Genomic DNA, 20,547 nt, shown 5'->3' with positions numbered 1-20,547 from the left:
CTGGAGGTGTTTTAACCTGTTTCCCTCCCAGGGTCTTTCCTATCTATGCATTTTTAAAAATAATTGAACTCATACTGCAAATACAATTTTACATCCTGGTGTTTTTCATTTAACATCAGATCGCAAGCATTTCCCAATGTCATTAGCATGTTTTAATATAAGGTATACATGTTTTAATACCACCATAATATTCCGTTGTATGGTGGTAGCATAATGGACTTAACTATTTCAATGCAGTGCCTCTTAGATCAGGTCCGACTTCTTCCCCTCTCTCTTGCCTTTTAAACAACACTGCAATAAACATGTTTCTACACTGCTTTGATCTGCTTCTTTCCTTAGGATTGATTCCCAGAAACAGAGTGCCTGGGCTGGGTGTGGAGACTGCTAGGAGCCTCCCCAATGTCCACTCTCCCTTCCTGCTTCCTGGCAGAGTGCTGGTTTTGTCAGGTACCACCCATCCCATTTCGGAGGTAGATCCAGATTAGCTCAAGCCAATCAATGAGTGGCACTCACCTTGGTAACTAGTACTGGTCCGAGGGCAGGCCTATGATTCAGTTGGCCCCATGTGACTTAAGGGGAAGATTTGGATTCCATGCTTTTCGGAGAGGTGAAGTCTCCCTCCCCCACTTCTTCCCTCAAGACCCTTCCGCCTAGGGAGGGCCCAGTCCTAGGAGGAGGCACAGAGCAATGGGAAGGACCTCAGGCCACCCCGGAGCCTGCCTTTTGCTGGCCTAACCAGTTATGCAGAGAATGTGCTTACACCAGTTGGAATCAGTGTTCTCCGTTACATCCCAAAGCATCCCACCTGATACTGAGGACACAAACATTTCTTTGATTCTTGAAAGATATTGCCAAATTCCTTCCAAAGCTGCATTCAACGAATATTTAAGCCCCTAAAATTCCAAGACCTAGGCTGAGTGCCAAGGATATGGCAGTGAGCCAGGCCAACGTGGTCCTGCCCTCCCAGAGCCTCCAGTCCAGGAGGAGAGACAGACAGTAAGTCACTGATTATATAATTAAATATAAATCTGATGAGCATGAGGGAAGAAAGAGGGCATTGGGACCCACTTTGGGGGAGCAAGGGAGCAGGGCAGCGTGCGTCTATGGCTCGGTTTTGCACAGAGGCGGGATCGCCAGCTGCCGGCCTCTACAACTTGGCCCAAAGTCCCATACAGCAGTGGGTGTCCTCCGCTCAGAGTATAGGAAAAGTGGCGCTCTGGCAGGCTCTGCCTATAACCCTTCCCAGCTCTGTCCCCGGCTACAGAGCTCTTGCCAGGGCAGCTCCTCATCCCAGGGCTCAGGTCACTCTGCTTGACCCTCTGCCCTCAGGCCTGTCACCCTGAGGGTATCTGACTTCAAAAGGACAGAGTTGAAGTGTGTGTGTGGGTGGAGGAGAATGAGGGAGAAGGAAGGGGCCACTCTAAAGGATTCAGTTCCCAGATAGCTCTGAATGGTAGCCGCTTGGCCTCCTGATCAGTGCAGCTCCTGCCAACCAGGCAAATTGGGGCTGACGGTGGGGATGAGTCAAAGCTGTGTTCTCCCTCCTTTGTGGTTGTCTGGGCTGTTTTTGCTCACCCCGTGATATGTGCAGAGTCCCAGATTCTATTTCTCCATCCATCCCCCACTAACCTTGCAGCTAATGGAAAGTCCCCTGGACGTGGGCCTATGATGATCTCTTCTCTTTAGTTTCCAAATCTAGAGCCAGTTTGTGTGTTTTTTGAGGTATCTGCATGGTCTTTTGGTGGATGGTGGGAGAGGGCTTACAGTATAAGCCTAATTTACTCGTTAAAGTATTCCTGTTAGGTGTGTGGTAATCTCCATGTCACAGATGAGAAACTTGAGTCTCCGAAAAGTCAAGGCCTTGCCCATCCTACTCAGCTAAGAAATGGCAACATCTGGACTCGAACCCAGCTCTCCTTTTCCCACAAAGATGCAGACATAGGGGCTCCTAGGTGGCTCAGTCGGTTAAGTGTCCTATTCCGGGTTTTGCCTTAGGTCATGATATCAGGGTTGTGGGATTGAGCCCCCTGTCCTTGGGCTCCACGGCAGATTCTCTCTCTTCCTCTGCCTCTGCCCCTCCCCCCCACTCATGCTCTCTCTCAAAATAAATAAATAAAATCTTAAAAAAAAAAAAAAAGATGCACACATGCTCAGCAGCTCCTGCTCCTTCAACCCAGAGCTCACCCAAAGGTGTGGGCCCATCCTTCCCCTTCAGTCTTTGCCCTGGGTCTCTGGCTCTTTGAAAACTCTGCACAAAAAAAAAAAAAAATCTCTCTGGCCCAGGTTATCACAGCTGGCATGAGCATGTGAGGGGCAGGAGAAACCCCACTCAGACCACAGCTGGAGAAGCAAGTGCCTCCCCGGCACAGCCTACAGGAAGTTCAAGAGTGCCACTCCCAGGGGCTGAGAAGGGAGGAAGGTATGGGACAAAATTCCTGACCCCGCCAACCCAGGGGCTCATGTTTCCTCATGAATAATGAATGACACTGACAAGCAGATGGTTTGACATCCAGGACTCGGCATCATCTGGAGCTACTTTCTCATCTTTAACCACCCAGGGATCACCCAGGGGACCTGGAGAGCTGATGAATGCTTCAGAGAGCCCCACCAGACAGGCCACCCTCCAGGGGCCAGGAGGAGCCAAACCCGAAGCAGGGGACCCAAGGTCTTAGGGCCTGACCCCTGGGTTGGGTGGCCTGGGAGAAGTAAGAATCAGGAAGTGGGATTAGAATGTTATACAGACTCCTGTGTCACTTTCTCTGGGCCTTGATTTCCTCATGTGTGTAAAATGAAGCGGTTGGATTAGGTGATCTCTAGAAGCCCTTTTAACTAGAAAGTAGAGCCTGTGAACACATACTGCATTGGCAGGCTCAGAACTGGGGCTCCAGGTGCTTCTCTGACAGCTGGTCTAGCTCGAGAGGAGTGAGACAAAGAGACAGGAGGAGAGCCTCCTCACAGTGACACTACAGGGCCCAGTGATGGCCCTGAGCCATGACACTACAGGGAAAGGGGCAGCAAGCAGAGATGGGGGCAGGGTGGTGAGGGGCCAGCAAGGCACAGAACATAGCACCCCCCATACAGTCGTTCTGAAAGACTGCTAAATGAACTACATCCTCCCCACAAAAGTCACTTCAACAATTCCCTGCCTCTGAGCATGCCTGTTCCTTCCCCAGCCCAGTTCACGGCTCCCCAAGGAAGGGAACCCTCCCTCGCCAGGTCACAGGGACCTCACTCTGGAGTTCTCTCAGCCGACTCCCATCTACTACTACTACAGCAGCATCTCCTACTATGGCTCGGATTTCCCGTCCAGGGACAAGGACTACTGTCCCCACTCCTGCCAAAGCTCCATGCCAGCAGAGACCTTCCAAGTTCCTCAAGGAAGGAGGCTAGTGTTTTCTTTCCAGCCATGGATATTTGGCCTCCACCCTGGAGTCTTAGTACACTAAGGGCTCTCCAAACCATCTCTTGAATCCTGGCAACAGGGGTCTCAGGGCTCTGCCAGGCTACCCAGGCCCCTTGGTCCCTTTGACGACGTGTCTAACCAGATCATGAGCCTTTTCTTGAGCGTCAATGAGGCGGTCAGAAAGCCCAAGATAAACCCAGCTACCCACCCTTTCAACAGGAGAGAGCAAGGAATCTGTCACAGGGTGACGGTAGGTTCACCCACGACATCACTAATCCATTTCTTTCCCATCAAGGCCAGATTTAACCTCCGAATCCCTCTCAACCAACTGGTGAGAACTGGCTCATAATTAAAAATAGATTTGCCATCCCTATTCCAGCCTGAGTCTTTCATCTTGCAGAGTGGGACCTTAAGGCCCGGGATGGGAAAGAGACACACCCAGGGTCACATAGAACATTGGTGACAAAACCAGAGCTCTGACTCAAGTCACCTAACTCTCAGGTCCCACATCACCTGGCAGGTGCTTCCTCCCCACTCTGAAGAAAACCCAAACTCACCAAACTGATGAGTCTGAGCGTGGTGTTCCACATCACAGGGGGCTGTGCCCCTCTCAACAGCACATCCCTAGGGCATTTACACGAGGCTTCAGTTAACTTCTGCCCAGACACCAGTTTTCAGGAAGGAGGTGAAGGCAATCAGGGTAGCTCCCACGAGGAGATGATGTGCTAAGAGTCTGGAAGGAAAGAGGGAAGTTTAGAGGAAGGGCTAGCGAAAACATTTGTCCTTAAGAGCTTCCAGTAGCTTGTGGTGTAAAAAGACTTCAGAGATAGCTGTGTGATGTTGAGCAAATTCATTTAAACTCTCTGATTCTCTTTCCTACTTTGTAAAACCGTCCCGACTCCTGGGTCCCCTAATCTGCCTTTTGGCACTTTAATGTCAAACTACTGTTGCTGAAGCCCCACACACAACTTTAAGACTTTTAACACATGAGGGACACATGGGGGTCCACCTGTTAAGGAGCTCTAGACCCTATTTTTCCTTCCTCAGTCCTCCCCCTGACTGATGGGGTCTGTGTCCTTCCCCAGACTCTATGACATGCCCAGGGGTGGGGGGGAATCCTGGCTCCACCCCCAGCCATGTGACCCTGAGCAAATCATTCAGCTTCTCTGAACTTCTATCTCCTCTTCTACGTGAGGAGTCTACTTGCCACCTGGACCCAGCCCCACTCTCCAGGTAGACTGGGTGTTGGATGGGTATAAGGAGGAGCAGGATAACACTGTGATTAAAAACACAGGCTTTAGGGGTGCCTGGGTGGCTGAGGTCATGATCTCAGTGTCCTGGGATCGAGCCCCATGTCCGACTCTCTGCTCAGCGGGCAGTCTGCTTCTCCCTCTCACTCTGGCTCTCACTCTCTCTCAAGTGAATCAATAAAATCTTTAAACACACACACACACACATACACACACAGGTTTTGGAGACAGACAGACTTGGTTCAAAACCTAGATCTGTCACTTACAAGCTGTATGACACAGGGCAATTCCTTAACAAACCCCCTGAGCCTACTGCTCCTCATCTCTTGAGTGGGTAAAATAATGCCCGCCTTAGGATTATTAGATGAAATGTTGCAAAATAAAGATTGGTAACATGCTAACTGCTCAGCTGGGCAACTACACTGTTACTACTCAGAATGGTGCCTTTGTAATGACTATACAGGGGTCAGTGTGTATTGGTCTGGATTGCACACCAGATGCAACCACTTCATGGGAAGGTTCACAGACCAACAGGATCACCTCTCCCTCCGGCCAGGGCTGCTTCCACCCCGAGCCCAGGATAGCATGGGATCCGGGTCCCTGTGCCTCTCAGGTGAGGTGGGAGCTGACACGGAGGCTGTGTTCTTCTCTGCCAGCATCTCAGCTCCTGGCCCCTCACTGGATGTTGGGTCTGGCATTTGAGACCCCTGATTCAACCTTAACCCAGCACCAGAGCTGCCCACCACATCTCCCATCCCAATCTGTGCCCATGTCAGAGGCCAGTGTCTGCCTCCACAGAAGGCGAGAAGGGGTCTCTTTTCTCTAGTCTCTCCTTTCCCCCCTCAGGAAGAGATGGGCGGGTGACAGGGCTGGCAAATGGTGGGAGAGGTAGGTTGGGCTGAGGGAGCGCACCCAGCTTGCATTGGGAGTACCATGCCAGCTCCCCTCCTGATTATGTGACCTTTGTCTCCCCCCAGCCAGACTCCCACACACAACGCTATGCACACACACAGGGAGAGACATAAGACACTTGATTTCAAATGTGTGATCACACACCCTACACACCCAGACAGATGATATACACTTAAAGATACAATCACATGCGTACACAGATATGCCATGCACCCCCAAGACAAAGGCACACAGAAGCCGCCTCACTGACAGCCACAGGCATCTGCAGACTCACATATGTGTACACACCCACGCACACTCATACACACACACCCCTCCTTGGCCCCTGCCCAGCCCAGAGAGGCGGGAAGAGCCCATCCCTTCAGTGGGCAGGGAAGTGGGAAGTGTCTTACCTGGATCTTGGGTTCCCTTGGCTGAGGCACGCATGCCAGCTCTGGGCGGGCGCTTGTGTGAGCTTGAATACACACACACACGCATCCCCGCTCCAGCCCCCAGTACCATGCTCCTGGCCCCCATCCCTGCAGGTCGGACAAAAGAGCTCCTCGGGGAGGTTTGTGGTGAGGAGATGAGAAGACTGGCAGGGAGCAGCTGCAGTCACCATGGCTACGGAGCTGACCCACTTCTCCTCCACCCAGCCTGGCCCACCCAGCCCAGGCAAGGGAGGACAAGCAGCCTGGGGCAGGGGGGCCCTCCCCATCACACACAGTAAAGAGGTGGCTCTCTGAGGGTGTGGTAAGGGATGGGTTGAGCCCCAGGCTGGATCCTGCATAGAAAGGCAATAGCCCAGACATTCTTTGAGGGGAGCAAGGTACTAAGAAGATGGCCCCTGCTAAACCTAGCCCCTCGCCTCCTTCAGCATCTGTACCTCTGGCTTCAGGGACCTCCATGGGTCATGCGCTTGCCCTGGACACGTTCTCAGACACAGGCCTCGTGGCAGGGCAGAGGGTGAGGCGGCCAGGCCCAAATCTGCGTCCCCAGCTCTAAGGACTCAGGACACTGAAGGGCAAGAGAGACCCAGAGCTGGTTGAATCCTGTGTCCTGCTCAGATCAAGGTGGTGGAGGGCAGGGCTTATCCTCCCAACTTGGACTAGGGGCTCCTGGAGGCATGGCCATGCCTTCATTCCTCAGCCCGGGCTGCCATGTGGGTCTTCTCTCAGCCAGCGGGCTCCTGAGGACATGGCCATGTGTCTTCCCTCAGAACCGGGGATAGAGAGGAACCACACAGCCTTTAGACAGCTCAGTGTTGTGAGGAGATCGCTCACAAAGCAGAATGAATCACTGCTGAATGACAGCTTCCCATAGCTCCACATTCCCTTCAGGATAAAGTAAAAACCCCCTCACACCAAGGCCCATAAGCCTAGTGACCCAGCTCATCCCATGCTCTTGCCCCTCTTCTGTATTTCAGCTGCACTTGCCCTTTTCCCATTCCTCAAAAGTGCCCTGTGTCTCTCATCTGCCTGGAATGCTCTTCTCCAGCCTCCCCACCCTCATGTTCTGGGGCCCTGTATTTACCTGCTGAGCCACCTTTGCCTGGCTGATCCTTACTCATTGCTCAGTCCCAGTTGCAGTGTCATTTTCTAGGAGAGTCTTCCCAGATAAAGTGAGTCCCCCTGTCATGCTCTCCCAGACTCTGGACTGTCCCTACCTGTTAGGTGAATTGTGTCCCCCACCCTCCCCCAAAAAAAGATATGTTGAGGTAGAAACCCCAGTACCTCAGAATACGACCTTGTTTGGAAGAGAGTCATTGCAGATGTGATTAGTTAAGTTGAGGTCATGCTGGAGTATGGTGGTCCCTAATAAGGGTGTCCTTATAAGAATGTGAAGACAGAGACACACAGGGAGAATGCCACGGGATGACAGAGGCAGAGTTTGGAGTGAGCAGCAACAGACTGAAGAATGCCAAGGATTACCAGCTGTCACCAAAAGCTAGGAGAGAGCCATGGAACAGCATCTTCCTCAGAAGGAACCAATCCTGCCAACACCTTGATCTTGGACCTCTAGCCTCCAGAACTGTAAGAGAATAAGTTTCTGTTGTTTTAGGCAAGTCAGTTTGCGGTACTTTGCTACAGCTGCCCTAGTAAACTCATATACTGCGATTCCTAATGTGTTCAGTGCTTGTCTCCCACACCCCAGCCCCTGGCTGTGAGCTGCCTAAAAATAGACACCATGTCTTCTTCACCCTGACCCTCCAGGGCCTGGCACAGGTCTGGCCCATAGCAGGGCTCTGTAAAAATGTGTTGAATGAATGAATGATGATCTCAAACAAAGATTAAATTAACAGTATTTATAGTTGTATAGAATTGTGAGTCATTTTTATTTTCTTCATGTGACATATTGTGTTTTTCTAAGTTCCCACTTGAGAAACTATATTGATGTTATCATAAAGAAAAACTAAAATACATATTTTTCTTTTCAAAACATACATTAAGATAACAGTCATTTCCACGAATATGTGTTTTGTGAAGAGGAGGAAGTTCTGCTATCTGCTTGATAACTACTTTTTCATTGATTAATTGATTCCTCCTTGTGTTGCTAGAGTGCTTTCCGGAGTCAGATTTACAGAGCTTGAGCTCTGGGGCCTTGCGGGGAATAGATTCCAGGTGGGAGGGGTCCAGGCAAAGTATGCATGCTTCTCAGCCAATCTCAACCCTTCCCATAGCTCATGGGATGTGGCCCAATGTGGCACCTGTCACCAGATGGGGGCTGCTACACTTCACACTTGAGAACACAACCAGCCCTGGCTGAAGGCCATTCCCAAACAGAAGCAAAATCCTACCCTTCATGAATGCACCCTCAAACTTAAATATTCACACTAATCATTTGGGGATCTTGTTGAAATGCAGACCTCAATCCCATGGGTCCCAGGTGGAACCTGAGATTCTGCATTTCTAACAAGATCTCAGGTGATACCCCACATTGCTGGTCTATGAACCACCCAAAGTTAAAGATAAGATATTCTGGTTGTTCCGCAAGAGTGAATGCTTTGGGATAGGGAGACCAGAAAAGGCACATTGGGAGTACCTCAAAAGATAGGTGGGATTTGGAGAGGTAGAGCTGGCAGGAAAGAGGTGGGAACTACCTGGAAAGGTACAGAGAGAAAGTGCTATGTTGGCAGGATGGTGACTTGAGCAATACAGTTGGAACAGGAGGTAAGTACTATTGTGGAAGGGAGGGCTAGAAAGGTAGGCTGGGAACAGCCAATAAAGGGCTCTGAATGCAGGGCTAAGAAGCTTGGCTTTAATTCCATAGGGAGTGAAATCTGACATGACTTAGAGATAATGTTTTCCAGAGATCAATCTGACACTGAGTGCAGACTCAGAAGAAAGTCTGACAGAAGGAAGAAGAGTCAAAAGGCAGGTAAGAAGGTTGCACTGCTTCAGATAATGCAGATGGGGAAAGGAAAGGGGTGGCTAGGAGTCACGAGAAGGCTTGGGGGTTGCCTAGAGTTAGTGATGGGACACAGTTGGGGAGAAGAAAAAACAGAATCCAAAGTGATTTACAGGAAGGGTGGAGACTGAGAAGCACCATCAGCAAAGCTTGAGGTCCCAGAGGAAAACACTGGCTTAAGGGGAAGATGAGTCCCATCTTAGATGTGATGAGTCTGACATAATACTGCAACTCCCACATAAAGGCACTGGGCAGGTAAGCAGATTCAGTGGAGCCCAGGAGAGCAATGTGTGTGGGCAGGATTTGGATGTGTACCCTGAAGGGAAAAGTGGGGTACAGAAAGGAAAGAATGCCCAGAGGGTAATACAGAGTGAGCAAAGGGTGACAGGTAATACCCACAGCTAGGGGTAGGAGGAAAATAGAATCCACTGAAGGGAGAATCAGCAGAGAGGTCAGAGAAGATACCATGGGTATACAGATGGCCAACCTGGAGGCCCTACCATACTGTGACATCAAAACCAAGGAAAGGCCTGCCCAGCCAAGGCTGTAGAAGGGCAAGGGAAGCCCAGGCTCGAAAAAGAGCACTGCTTGAATGGAAAGCAGCATTTGAATTGGTGGAGAAGAGGACGGGATTCCCTGGAGTGGGTCTGGGCTTCAGCAGGATCCGAAGGGGCTTGGGGCTCCCAATCACTTATTCCAGATCAGCCCTAGCACAGGAAGGACGATCCCTTAACCTGCAAACACACATACATGATATGTGCACACCCCAGAACCTACCAAACCCCCAGGGCAGAGCAGAGAAGTGGGGAGAAGGGGTCTTTGAAGCAAAACCTTATGGCCGGGAGGCACATAATTTATCATCCAACTAGGACTCTTTTGAGAGTGAGCAGAGACGCTACCAACAATCACAGCACAGATGTGCATTAAGACTTCCCAGGCAAACCCAGCCCTATGGTTACCCTAGCCCTGGGGGATACTGATCCCCCCAAAATGTCCGTTTGCTCCCCGTTCCCCCTTTCTAGATGGGGTGGCGGAATTGAGTCACAGGCGAGAGGAACAGGCAAGCTCATACTCCGAGGCAGCCCCCGCCCCTCCCCACGGAGGAGGTTGGGGGATGGGGAGATCTGGCCCCCCCCCCACCTCCCAGCAGCACCATGGACAGCGACCGGCCCAGCCCGCTCCCAGTCCCCTGGCCCTTGTTTAGGCAGGACCGCCGCGAGGCTCGATCAATATTTCATGGGGGAACGGGTTCGGGTTACCAGCCCCGTGCCTAGCCGGAAGGCGCCGCCCGCTCCCGCCACCCGCCCTGGGGACCCTCCCCTGGAACCCAGCACACCCGCGGCCCGGCTCAGACAGACACCGCCCTCAGGCGCGCTCCGCATTCCCCGCACACCGCTCCGCCCCCGGACCCTTCCCAGGGCACAAAGACCCGCGCACACGCCACACAGCTTCCCGCGGCCACTCAGACGCACCGCACAGCCAGACGCGCGCTGTATGAAGACGGTGACTACACAGAACAGGCACACCCCACACCCCGCAGCAGGCCACCTAGACACACAGCACACACACAATACGCCTCGCAGACACACACTGCGCGGAGAGTTCACCGCAGACCCTGAATGCAGGGCTAAGAAGCTTGTGACACCCTGCCACACACACAAACTCACATGCTGCCCGAAAACTCCCTCACAGAGAAGCTCCGATACATTTACTAGACACACATATCACACACTGTGTGTGCACACACACAGTATGCCTTCACAGAGACCCTCAGGCATTCACCACGGATACGGAAGCACATGCAGCACACTACCGAGGCCCACCACCACCCTCCTGGAGCCCAGGCCTGCCCTCCTGCTGTGGACATGGGACTGGGGAAAAGACAGGCAGGACTTCCATCCCTCCTGCCTGGCCCCGGTGTTGAGTCCTGTGGATAAATTCTGTGTGTACTCTGAGGCCTCCGGGGGTTGTTGCCCAATCCCCCAGGGCAGACAGACAGAAGTACAAAGAGGTGGGAAGGGGGGAAGCAGGGGAAAGGGGATCTTTGAGACCCCAAAGCCTCCCTAGCCTTGCTGTCCCCAGGTCCCAAGCTCTGGGGCATGAGGCTCCAGGCATGGCCTTGCCCTCACCTGCAGCTCCCACAGCCTCTGTGCTCCCTGGGACTGCCACCTTCTGGGAGGCCCTGAGGTTTGTGTTGTGCGTGGGGACCAGGAGAACTGTGGAGTCTGCAGCTCCCGCTGCCCCCCTGGGAGTGCCCAAGTGCTGCCTCAGAGTTGAGGGGACATGCTACCCCCATCCAGACAGCCCAACTCCAAGAGCTTCCCTCTCCAGCAGGGGAGGGTAGAGTGGCACAAATTCTCCTCTCTGCAGAATAATCATGGCAGGATTTTCTGAAAGAAACCCAAGACAGGGCATGAAGTGAGGAGAGGGAAACAGGCTGGCAGAGCAGGAAGAGACCCCTGAATTTTCCAGGCAGGTGGAAGGGCCCTTCAAGATTATCTAGGCCAATAGGCCATGTCTCTGACATCCCCATACCACTTCCCAATTTTGCATTTTCCACATAATGTGCCCCCTCGTCAATTTCTGCCAAATTTCCATACTCTTGTTCTGTTCCTTATTTATGGTCTTGAAATTGACACTTTTAACTTACATGCATTTACTGTAAATAGAAACTCTGTGTTACTACTATAAATGCAAAGGCTATTATTGCTTTTAATAAATAGAAAATGATGGTAAAATACAGTAAAAGCAAACTGTATTATTAAATTTTAGCTACATGGAGTTGCCAGTCAAGACCTCTTTGTTCAAAAGGGAAGGGCAGCAGTGTTGGAAAGTTGTTAAAGACACACTGGCACCTTCTCCCTGGAACAACCTTGGACTTGACGGAATTGAAAGGTAACCGACTTTCTCACGACGGGAGCCAGTGCTATGTAATGACAGGTCCACGAGCCACTGAAAGTCACCTCAGGTCTTGCTGAAGGTACTACCCCCCACGGTGGGAAGCTCTAGGCTTCCCACCTCCTGGAGGAGCTTGGGCACAGTGGCTAGCTGGACCCTTGGTGCTACGATCCATTCTGACAATAACAATCCTTAGAAATTGCTCAATTCTTTCCTATTTACAAATTGTCCCTACAGCCACCATCTAGTATGAGCTGCACAGCAGGAATTATCATCCCCATTTCTGAATGAGAAAACAGAGGCTCTGAAAGATTAAGAGATTTGTTCAGAGTCACATAGCTACACAGGGTAGATCCTCAACTCCCACCCCCCTTTTCTACTCTACCTGCCTCTATCTGTCCCATCATTGGGAGCCCTTGTTCTAGGCTGACCCCTTCCTGGGCAGAGGGGAGTAGAGGGAGAATGGTAACCTTGCATCTGCCTATGAGACCCTCACAATCCCGAAGGCAAACAAGCAAGTGAGTAAGTAGAGCTTTTATTCTGGAGTCACACTGTTGTGTGTCCCTAGCCGAATAACGGCACCTCTCTAAACCTCAGTTTCCTTGTCTGTAAAATGGGGATAATAATAGTACCTATCTTATAGGGTGTGAGGATTCAATGAAATAACACATGCGCATAGAGTCTGGCACAAAGTGAGAACTGAAAAATTTTTATCACCAGGGAAGTAAAAAGAATAGAATTAATTCAGGTAAAAAAAAAAAAAAAAAAGGCTGCTGGGGGCGGGTAGGCATGGCATGGTTCTTCACTGAAGAGAGGAAATGAGTTCCGTCTTAGAGAATGAATATGATTTTGGTAGAGAGAACTATCCTGTCTGCTCATGCCCTCCTCTTCCTTCTCTGCCCGCTCCAAAGAGAAGTGAGAAAATGCAGGGTCTCATCTTCCTATCTTTCTGCTCTGGCCTTTGAATGACAACTGACAGGCTCTTCAGAGCCTGCCCTGGGCATTGCTGCCCCAGTAAGACTCCCCTTTAAGTCACAATGCCTGGGCTGTTTTCTCCAGGGGCTATCCAGATGGAAGGTTGGGGGCCAAGCACACCCTGGCACTCTAAGGATTCTAGCAGATGTCTTTCAACGTACTTGTGCAGACAACAAAGACCCTCCCTACCACCACCTTTCTCCAACGGGGTCAAGAGTGATGTCTGCCTGTCTGACTTTGAGAGCTTTCCCAGCAGGCTGCAGGTTATTGGACCTGGGTGGGCACCTGACCCATTCAGAGCCAATCAGATCCTCTCATACAAATTTGGACTTGGACGGGCCAAACCCCGGGTTCTCTGAATGTGGTGGGAAGGAAGGACAACATACAGCAACTATAGGTTGCCCAGGCTCTGGTAAAGCAGAGAAAACCCAGTCTGTGGAGAAAGGTAAAGGCGGCCAGAAAGGTGCAGAGAACGGCTGCTTCCATTTCTCCTGGCCTACAGGTCCTGCCTCCCAGAAGCTAACGATTTTCTGCCCCTCCGTTCTCAGGAATCCCTTGTGTCCTGGTAATAAACCCTTCTTTATTACTGAAGCTGGCTTGAGTGGGTTTCTATATACAAGCAAAGACCTAATTAAGAAAGGGGAGAAGCTGGGAGCTAGAGGCACAAAGATGAACAATCCTGGGGGGCGGGGGGGGGGGGGATCAGTGTGTCTGCACCGGATGAGCTCAGCTTAATGGGAGACATGGAAGCAGAGATGTAGACTCTGTACAGATGTGGCCAAAGGAGGGTGAGTTACCACCGTCCAGGAAGGGCCGGAAGGGTCCGCAGAGGCTTCGCAGCAAAGGTGGTAGCTGAGCCCGTTTTGAAGAGTGAAGGACATTCTCCAGGGAGACAAAGCAGAGGTGGGGGAGGGCTGACAGGCGCGGGAACAGCAAGTGCAGAGGCACAGAGGCACGAAACAGCCTGACGTGTTAGAGGAACTGCCAGAAGTTCAAAGTGTTGGGGGGGGGGGGTTGCGGATAGAGGGGGAGAGCAGGGAAGATGAAGCTGGAGAGGCAGTCCAGTGCAGATCACAAAGGGCTTTGAATTCCATGCTAAGAAGTTGAGGCCTTTCTTGTCAGCAATAGGGAGCTATTGAAGTATTTTAAGTAGCGGGGGGGTGACGGGGTCAGTTCTGTGCTTTAGAAAGATGCCTCTGGGGCCATACAAAGAAAGGACTGGAGAAGGCAGGCCTGAAGGCAGGGAGGCCAGTTAGGATGCTGCAGCAATGATTCATCTGTTCCTTTCATCCACTGACCCGCTCACTGTATACCTACTGTGTGCTGGGGCTAAGCAAAACAGGATTCCTGACCCCGTGGAGTTCACAGGCTAGCAAGAAAGAGAAACAAGAAAGAGGTGATTCAAGTGTGATGAGCGTCATGAAGAAGTATGAGGTCCTGGGGTGGGGGGGGCAGTGTTTAGTTTCTGGTTTTTAGGCTTCACCAGGGAAATGATGTTGGAGCTGGTATCTCTTTGAAAGCTAAGTAGGAGTTAAAGCAGCAGGAGGAGGAGTGCATTCCGGGACGGAGGACCATGTGTGAAAGTCCTGTGGCTGAGGGAGAGGAAGAATGGTACCACATGACAGAAAAAGGTAGGCAAGGACAGGAGCACACAGGGCCTCGGAGACTGCGTCAGAGTCTGGCTTTGGTTCCAAGAAGTCTTGGAAGGGTCTTACACAGGGAGATGATACAATCAAACGTTTATCTTTCGAAGATCACTCTGGCTGCGGTGTGAAAAATGAAATAAAGTGGGGCAAGAACAGAAACGGAAGGAGCCGACTCTAGGAGGCTGTCCCTGTGGTCCAGGTGGGAGCCGACGGTGGCCTGGAATGGGGCGGCAGGCGGGGAGAGAGATACAGAGAGCTAACACGACTTGCTGAGGATGGCTGTGGGATGTGGGGGTGAGGGAGAGGGAGGTGTCCAGGAGAACTTCCAGCTTTCCAGCTTGAGCAAGTGGGTGGATGGTGGCAGCAGAGATGAGCTGGAGATGCTGGAGGCACAGCAGGTGCCAGCAGGCGGAGCTGGGGACCTGGAGACCTGGGTTTGGACCCTAGGCAGATTGAGACATCTAAATGTGGCCCAGGAAGCAGTTAGACCTGCAGGGCCTGAGCCCAGGAGGGACCCCTCAGGTCCAGAGAGTAATGAGATGACCTTGCAGTGGAGGAGGAGTGGGCAGTGCAGAGAGGAGGTTGCGGGGAGGCAGGGGGCAGTGGCAATCCTGGTGGCAGCAGGGCCTGGGGGCAGAGTGACCAGAAGCTCTGAGCTCGGCAAATCAGAACCATGAAATCTAAAGGTTAATTCCCTCAGCCCCAGGAGGTATCAGGCTTTGGCTCCACCTCTCCTGGCCAAGCCTCTGGCCTCAGCACAGACACCTTCCAGCCTCCCTTCCCCACAGCACCTCTTCCTCCTACCAAGACACAGCTCGGGGGGGGGGGGGGGGGCTCCACCTAGGGAAGACTTCCCCAGTCCCGGCATGCACTCTGCTGTCCAACAACCTGGGTTTGAATCCCAGTTCTCCACTTGATAGCTGTGTGACTTGGGCCAAGAAATTTAACCTCACTTCCCTCATCTATATAACAGAAATAACAGTAGTACCTACTTCACGGGGCTGTTGGAGGGTTAGTATGCAAAGTAGTTAATAGAGAACCTAGTACACAGTAAGCACTCAATAAATGTTACTGTTATTAACATCCTGCCCACCTTGGGACAGTTAGTCATGCCCTCCACCTCGCACCTCCTCCACTTGGGACCTATTTGCAGGTCTATGTCTCTCCCTGCTTCTTCCTACCTCTACCCCTATTTGTGGGGCTACATAATATGCAGGGCCCAGTGCTAAATGAAAATGTGGGATCCTTGTTCAAAATTAGGAGTTTCAAGATGGTGACAGCAGAACACTAACCCGAGTGTGTGGTCCTGCTAATGCGGGGCTCCGTGCCGCCATTGACTCATGAAACCAGCCCTGTCCCCACCCCCATCCAGCCCTGGGCCTGGCCTGGAGTAGGTGTCAGCCCCATGCAACAGGGTAAAAATGCCAACTGTCATCGAGATAGGGTTTTGTCATTTCCATCTGGAATTTCATTTAATCCTTCCCATAGAAATAACATCAACTCTGTTTTACAGTTGACGACACTGAGGTTTAGAGATGGGGTGGGCCTTGCCAGAAGTCACCCGCCTCCTGAACTGCAGAGCTGGGATGTGAACATAGGCCTGGTGCCAAAGCCCTGCCTCTTGCCCTCTGGCTCCCTGGGGAGGTAGGGAGAACCTGGCCCCAAGGGGTGAACTTTGTCAACAAGGCCCAGAGAGAGGGAGCTGGAGGGACTGGGACCGGCCCCCTCCCTCCTGGGGCGGACCACATAAACAACCAGCTCCCTGGGCACCAGGGCTACCCAGGGAATGGGGTGTGAAAGGGCAAAAGGTCACTCCTAAGAAGGCTCTGCCTGAGGGCCATAGACTCCAGCCCCTGCTCTGGAAATGAAACCCTGCCTTCTCGGCTTAAAGCCCTTTAGGGACTGCCGTTGGCCTCAGGAGAACTCCTAAGCCTTTAGTATCCTACTGACCAGGAAGGTCTGGCCTCTGCCACGGGCACACTCTCTACCCTCTTTCCTCCACTGCTGCCCTCCCCTGCCACACCAAGCCCCTCCCACCATCACCCAGGCCTGAGCACACACTGCTCCGTCTCCTAATCCCTGCTTCTTTGCCTCCTCAACTCCTTGTCACCCTAGGCTCCCTGAATCCTTCCTTTCAACCCACTGACACAAGTGTAATTAGCTGCCCTGGACCATCCTGGGCTAGAATGCAGGCTCCACGGAGGCAGGGCTGTGTGACTCACAGAGCTCGGTACATCAGCTGTCTGAAGGCATCCCCCTGCAACAGAGGCAGGAGGGTCCTGCACACCTTCTCCCCTTCTCTCCACTCCCCCCTCATCCTCTTTTTCTTGTTCAGGTATCTTGAGCTCAAGGTGGGAGAAGCCCAAACTTGCAAAGGGAAGAGAATCGTCATATAGTACGCACCTTCCACCTGCCAGCCCTGGGCTGGGGGCTGTACATCCAAGTCACTGCATCTAACCCCCAAGCACCTTCCTGATGGGGGTGGGGCAGTATACGTGTAAATTATTCCTATTTTCCAGAGGAGTCTGAGACCAGTTGCCTGGAAGTGGAGAATGCAGGATTTGAACCAAGGTCTGTCTGATGCTCAAATACCTGGTGTCCTCTCTGCCCCTGTGACTGTCCCTAGCCAGCTCACTTCCAACCAGGGAGCAACTGTTTCTCACCCATACCTTCAGTTCACACACACCCAAAGCAGCTCAGCTCCTTGTCAGGTCAGCAAAACCCTAGTGCCGAAGGCAGCTCCGGGGTTAGTGAGAGGCCCATGTAGAAATCACCCCTCCCCTGGGTCAACAAAATGCCAGTCTAGGAGAAATACACCCCTCCTCTTCCCGTCAGCCAAACACTAACGGGGGAGACACCCCCACTGTCAGCAAAATGCTGGTACAGGAGGTATACCCTGCACCCCAAGTCAGCAAAAGCCAGTGCGAGAGACACTTCCCCACCCCTCTCTGCCCAGGGTCTAAGACATGGGCTGGGGGTGCACAGAGTCCTCCAAAGTAGAGCCCTTGGGGTGGGGTAGGGGGAGCTTTGGGGCTGGGGCTGCCGTTGCCTGGGGGAGGAGGCTGCAGCTGGGGAGCGGGCAGACTCGGGTGAGAGTTCTCACATGGCACTAATGAAATCAACCACCAGCCTGCCCCCCCCCCTTCCCCAGGGACCCTCCAGGCTCCAGCTGATGCAATGCCCAGGCCAGATAATTGTTTTCTTCCCTCCTTAAAGGGCCAGCTGCTCTTGCAGCTGCAGACCTCACCCAGACCCCTGAGAGACCCCACAGAGCTTAGCACCTGGTTAGGGATAGGGGGAGCCTAGAAAGTAGCAGCTTGGCCCTAGGCTCTGCAGAGGAAAATCCAATTAATGTCCGAGACCAGAAATGTCTGTGAGCAGGGAGGGAGGGAGACATGAGAGTTAAGACAGAGACAGCGCCTGGCCCACAACCACATGCCCCGAGGGAAGGGAACCTGGTCCTGGCTGCATCCTCAACACCTGGCTTCTGCCTGCCTGTCCCGTCAAGTCCTTGGCATGGGGGTTGTTAGTGAGTTCAGCAGTGCCAGGCACTGTGCGAAGCAGCTCAGATCCACCATTTCAATCACTCCTCCCAGCAGAACTGGAAGGTGGGTCTATTTTACTGAAGGAGGCTCCTAGAGGGGAAGTGATTCCCTCAATAGCACACAGCCGGGAAGTGGCAGAGGCCGGGTTTGAAGTCAAGTTTGCCTGACTCTGAGCTTCATTCCCTGCAGAGGGTTGAGTAGGTGTCGAACCCCAGGGCTGGAGGTCCCTAAGCCAGGCAGCCTGGGCACCTACGGCAGGAAGGGGGTCTGTGGGCCCTAAACAGGTTCAGAAGGGCACAGTGCTTGGTTTAAGCACAGATTTCATGGACCCTTTCCCTAATTCCACACCCCCCACACCCCCCCAACCAGAGAATGTCCCATTAGGCTACCCACATGCCCCCAGGGACAGTTGGCAGCTGCCAGATTACAGACTAATTGGTGGCTGGCAGCAACTGTGGGGGCTAGCTAGTTAACCCCTTGGTGACCAGGCCTAGCCCAGAAAGGCCCTCTCCCTGCCACTTCAGGCCCCAAACCCAAGGACCCTAGACTTAAAAGGCATCATAGGCAGAGGACAGGACCAAAGGGGCATCAGCCTTCCTCTCCAAACCCAGACAACACCCTTGGGGCTAGGGGTGGACACTGACATTCACCCAGGTGCCAGCCAGCACCCCTTGTTCTCTGGCCTTGGATATGGCATTACCTACTCGATTCAAGACCACAGGAGCTATGGGCCCTCCCTGGGTTTCCAGGCCCAGGATACTGGGAAGAAACCCACTCCTCTGGGCTGGGTTGTCCAGAGAAGGTGATGTGGGCATGGGTCCAGGCAGCCTGGAGGCAAGCCAGTGAAGCTACCCTCCCCTTGAATGAAAGGGTGTCCAGGTTGCCCACCAAGAGTCCTGGAAGCCTCCCTGAACCCTGGACTCCCCACCGTGGATTGACCAATTGCCTTTCCCAGCTTCCCAAAAGTCCCCACTTCCTACCCTAGGGCTGGAGTGAGTACCACCCCTTTTCTTTCATGGGCTGGGGGGGGGGTCCTCTGGGCCCCACAGTGGTGTTTCATTGGGAGGAAAGAGTGCCTGCTTCGCAACCAGGGCACAGGCAGGAGGGAGAAAGCAGGCTGCCTTCCAGCTCCCTTTCCAGGAGAGATTTGAGGCACTTTCTAAAAATGCCATGCGAGGCAATGCTGTTGAAGACCAGGGCCCCAGGTGCTCTGAGAATCAGCAAAGAACTCAAGACTCTGGGGTCCCCTACCCCATTTTTCAGGCTTCCTCAAATACCCCACGTTCCCCTCTCATACCTTAGCCCCCACCCCTGAGCCATCACATACACTCTGCTCATCCTCTGAGCCCCCGCCCTGCACCCCCCCAACCCTGCACACTCACATCCCTACGTGGCGCCTCACGGCCGGAACCCTCTCCCCCCGCCCCGGTGATCCCCCAGATCTCCGCAGCCCCCTCCCCACGTCCACTCCCAGGCGAGCAAGGCCTACTGACTTACCCGGAGGTGGGGCCAGGGTCCAGACAGGGAGGGGTCTCCGCTGGGCGAGGCGGCTCCACAAGGCGGGGCAGGTGCTGCCCCTGGACCCCGCCCCGCGGACCCGGCGGTGGGCGCGGCCCGGTCCCAGGCGGGCGGCGGACTCCGAGGGTGTAGGGGCGCGGGGCGGGGAGGGGCGGCGAAAGAGGCTCACGGGGGCATCGCCCGCCACCGGGCCGGGCAGCTCGCTCCGCCCGCCTGCGCTGCCGGCTCCGCAGCAGCCACGGTTCTCAGCCGCCGCCGGGTGCAAAGCCCAAGCCCCGGCCGGCGGGAGGCGAAGAGGGAGGCGGGGCCTGATGGGGGCGGGGCCTCGGTCAGGCGGGTGGGGTCACCGGAGGGGCGGGGCCACTGGGGGCAGGGCCTTTGGTGGTGGGCGGACTTAGGGGAATGGGGAGAGTCTAGGTTTGCTTGGTTGCAGGCAACCCAGGCTAACAGGACCTCGAAGGGTTGGGGTCTAGAGGACGCCTCAAGCCTCTCCACGTCCCTAGGACACTCCTGCCTCATGTCTGCTCCCCCCCCCACCACCATGTCTATCTGTACTTTTTCATCCTTCCTCCTCTTTCGGGCACCTCGAAGGACATCACTGACACCATGGTACCCCTACTCCATCCTGGACCAGATCCAGGGAAATCAGATGGTGGAAGATAGAGGAAATGACTTACAAACTCAAATTCAATATACAGGTGGAAAAATTGACGCCGAGAGAGGAGAAAAGACTTGCCCAAGTTCCTGTTGTGAAGAAAAAGACTTTATGAGACCCTAAAATGTGGACAGCCTGAAGCAGGGTCCCACAGCTGGCCAGAGGTGAAGCCAGGACTCAATTTTATTCAACTGTTAATTAAACTTTTGTTATCATCTAATCTACATCAGGCCTAGAACTAGGCCTGTGTCATAGAATGATTGCTCTGGAACAGCAAGGGGGATTAGATTAGAGGGACAACATGGAGGTCAGGGAAATAGCTGGAACAATGGAGGTGAAGGATGGGGAGAGCAGAGCC

At 53.2% G+C, this 20,547-nt stretch overlaps 1 protein-coding gene across 1 annotated transcript in view; it reads right to left on the bottom strand.

Moving 5' to 3' along the window:
• Nucleotides 1–19,806, bottom strand: part of RIMS3 (regulating synaptic membrane exocytosis 3) — a 38,922-nt gene extending 19,116 nt beyond the window's left edge. Inside the window, exons 1-2 of the mRNA XM_045897969.3 lie at nt 19,514–19,806; nt 3,961–4,136 (exon numbers count right to left, since the gene is read on the bottom strand). The gene's annotated coding sequence lies outside the window, so the exon portion shown is untranslated. The remainder of the gene's footprint in view (nt 1–3,960; nt 4,137–19,513) is intronic.
• Between the last annotated feature and the right edge of the window lie 741 nt (nt 19,807–20,547).

This window comes from Mirounga angustirostris, unplaced genomic scaffold (assembly GCF_029215605.1).
Source record: "Mirounga angustirostris isolate CCGP_5_RB_7025 unplaced genomic scaffold, mMirAng1.0.hap1 SCAF_4, whole genome shotgun sequence".
Taxonomy (NCBI): domain Eukaryota; kingdom Metazoa; phylum Chordata; class Mammalia; order Carnivora; family Phocidae; genus Mirounga; species Mirounga angustirostris.
This window is presented reverse-complemented; position numbering and strand designations above follow the sequence as displayed.